Source organism: Artibeus jamaicensis, unplaced genomic scaffold (assembly GCF_021234435.1).
Source record: "Artibeus jamaicensis isolate MK-2021 breed Jamaican fruit bat unplaced genomic scaffold, CSHL_Jam_final contig_603, whole genome shotgun sequence".
Taxonomy (NCBI): Eukaryota; Metazoa; Chordata; class Mammalia; order Chiroptera; family Phyllostomidae; genus Artibeus; species Artibeus jamaicensis.
In genome coordinates this window covers 7,151,702-7,155,199 of record NW_026521904.1, presented here as the reverse complement: position 1 = coordinate 7,155,199, position 3,498 = coordinate 7,151,702, and the positions used below count along the sequence as shown (strand labels likewise).

Genomic DNA, 3,498 nt, shown 5'->3' with positions numbered 1-3,498 from the left:
CTGACCTACAGGTGCTCCTTCTGTATGCTTCTCTGTGAGAAGGTGGATGGCCATCCACCCAGGCACCTTCAGGCTCTCACTGATTTACTCATAAATGCTTGCATGCATTTATTCAGTAAATATTCATACTTTCACTGGAGAAAACATCTTCAAATTGCCTGATCTACAAGTAGTATGAGAAACTTGTTTGAGAGAAGAGATAGCTAAGAGTAATTTTCTTATTCTTGTTTCTAAACTTAGTATTTATTTTTTCTTTATTATACAATAAAAACATTTGCTGAAGTAAACATTAGAAATACCGATTTTCGCTCTCTTCCTCGGTGCTGCCTGTGGAGGTGGCAGCCATCTCTTATTCAGCACGATGGCAGCCCTCAGACCCCTTGTGAAACTCAAGATTGTCAAAAAGAGGACCAAGAAGTTCACTGGGCACCAGTCAGACCATTTTGTCAAAATTAAGCAGAACTAGCAGAAACCCAGAGGAATTGACAATAGGGTCCGCAGAATATTCAAGGGCCCAGTATTAATGCCCAAGATTGGTTACGGAACAAGATAACAAAGCACATGCTGCCCAGTGGCTTTGGGAAGTTCCTGGTCCACAGCGTCAAGGAGCTTGAAGTGCTGCTAATGTGCAACAAACCTTACTGTGCTGAGACTGCTCACAGTGTCCCCTCAAAGAACCACAAAGCCATTGTGGATGGAGGAGGCCAGCTGGTCATCCGAGTCACCAATCCCAAGTCCAGGCTGCGCAGTGAGGAAAATGAATAGACAGATTGTGTGCATGTTGTATGTGTGTTAATAAAACCTTAAAAATTCTGCCATAAAAAGACAGATTTTTTTGAAATCATGCAATTCTACTATTTAAATATAACTGCTACAGACAATGTTTACTTGTATCTGTACACTTCAGCCATCATGTGTACAAGTATATGTACACATGTATTGGTGTTTTAAGTGATAGGATAAAGTTTGAAAATTTTCATTTCCTTAAAAAATATGTTATTAGAATCTTTTTAGTCATGAATGACAGGACACTCAATGCCCTATGGCTTAAAGAAGGAATTCATTGACTCTTATAAATGAAAGGTTTATACGTGAGACATGGCTTAATACAGTGTATAATTTAACATGTTAGATAACTTTTAAAGTATATCCTGTGAAGGTAAAAACAAAGTTTTATTACATAACATGGGCAAATATTTTTACATGTGATTAAAAATAAATATTTTACATATCAATGAATATGCTTTCATAACATTATCAGGTAGGTTATTCCATTTTTAGACATTTCACATTTTATTTAACCAATTTTCTTCTAGTGTGTGTGTGTGTGTGTGTGTGTGTGTGTTATGTGCTGTTGAGTTGGCTCCCATTCCTATGAATGAGTGATGTCTTCAATGTCTTCTCAACAGCCCTGCTCAGTGCCTGAAGACTTATGCCTATGGCTTCCTTTATGGAGTCAGTTCATCTCAGATTTGGTCTCCCTCTTTGCCTGCAGCCTTCTATATTTCCAAGTATTATTATCTTTTCCAGAGTATCCTGCCTCCTCATGATGTCTGCAGTAGGACAGCTTTTTGTCATTTTTACCTCCAGGGATGTTTCTAGCTTAATTTGCTCTAGGACGCACTTGTCTTCCAACAGCCCATGGTATCCATTGAGTTCTCCTCCAGCACCTTATTTTGAATGAATCAAGTTGTTTTTCTCATCAGACTTCTCCATGGTCCAGTTTTCACATCCATATATAGTGACTGGGAATACAAGGATGTGGATGATCTTAGCCTTGGTTTCTAACAACATTTCGTTGCTCTTGATATTTCCTAACTCTTCTATCGCTACCCTTCTAAGTCTCTGTCTTCTCTCAATTTCTTGCTGCAGTCTTCCTTTAAAATGATGATTGATCTGAGATAAGCAAAAATGTTTAACAATTTCTGTCTTCATTTTCTATGTAAAAGTGTCTTTTCTACAGTCATGATTTTCGTCTTCTTGGTATTCAAATACAATCCTGTCTTGACACTTTCTTCTTTCACATTCGTTAGAAAGTCATTTCAAATCATTGCCACTTTCTGCCAATAAGAAGTTGTCATCTGCAGATTTCACATTATTGATACTTCTTCCACCAGTTTTCATCTCTCTTTCCAGTCTTTCACGAGATATATTCTGTGTAAAGATTAAACAAGTAGAAAGGCAAAATGCCTCTGACTTGTCATTGTCAATGTCAATGTCATTGTCTGACACTTTTGACCACAAGAAACCATTCTGTCCATCTGTATTCTGTTCCCACAGCAGCTTCCTACCCACAATACAGATGAAGCATCAGGACATTCAAGTGCTGAGGCAGATTCTCCTTTTTTCCCAGAGAAACTCCTCGCTGTTTGTGATCCACACAATCAAAAGTTTCACTGTAGTCTGTAAAACATAACCTTCTTCTGAAACTCTGTGGAGCACCCCAGTATCCAGTGACTGTTCACAATTAGGTCTCAGGTGTCTCCTGTTTTTCTGAATGCAGATGGAACACCCAACATTTCTTGCTCCATATAAGGCAGAAGCTATTGTTGGATCACCTTAAGCATTACTTTATTTGGGTGGGAAATTAGGGCGATGGTCACAGAGTGACTGTACTCCTTGGCAACTCCTTTCCCGAAGACTGAAATCTGTAGTGAACATTTCCAGTCTGTAGGCCACTGGTTTGTTTTCTGTGTTTATTGGTATATCTTTGTTACAATTTTGACAGATTCAGTCTCTGTGGCTTGAAATAATTCTTTTGGTATCCCATCTATACCTGGTGATTTATTTCTTCCCAATACTTTCAGTTTAGCTTTCACTCACTTTCTGGAATTACAGGTTCTTCCTCATATGAACCTTTTTACCTGTCATCCTTTCATCTAATATGAAATAGTGATTAAAAAGACAGACTCAAAAATGAAGATGATTTACTTTGAGCAAGTTATTTAACTTGATTTCATCTGTAAAATGAGGATAATAATGGAACCTACCTAATAGTTATTTTAAGGTTGAAATGAATTAATTCATGTAAATTGTTCAAAGCAGTTCCTGGCGTATAGTGAGCATTCAGCGTTACTGCTACCACTACTACTACTACTACTTCTATTTAACATCAGAGTGAAGAGTATATTCCCATATATCAGGTAAGAAATTTAGCTCAATGTTTTTATCCTCTTTTTCTCTTTGTTTAAATAAGCTTGATTTCGAATCTATAGATAATTACGAGCTTATTTTATTAGAAAAAAATGATTTAAACTAGTCAATCACAATTTCTTTAGAAAAAAGGTACTGATGCATCCATTTAGCATCTAGGTTGGCCAACATGGTCATCTGGTCTAGTACATGCACAAGAAAAGGAATTCAGTTTATTATATTTTTATTATTATTATTTCTTAAAAATTTTATTTATTTCTCTTTAAAGGGGAAGGGAAGGAGATAGGGAGAGAAATATCAATGTATGGTTGCCTCTCATGTGTCCCCTGCTGGGAACTGGCCTGC

The 3,498-nt window shown here is 37.1% G+C and overlaps 1 pseudogene; it reads left to right on the top strand.

Moving 5' to 3' along the window:
• Nucleotides 1-313: 313 nt before the first annotated feature.
• LOC119063403 (60S ribosomal protein L32-like) lies at nucleotides 314-765 on the top strand (annotated as a pseudogene).
• Nucleotides 766-3,498: the final 2,733 nt, after the last annotated feature.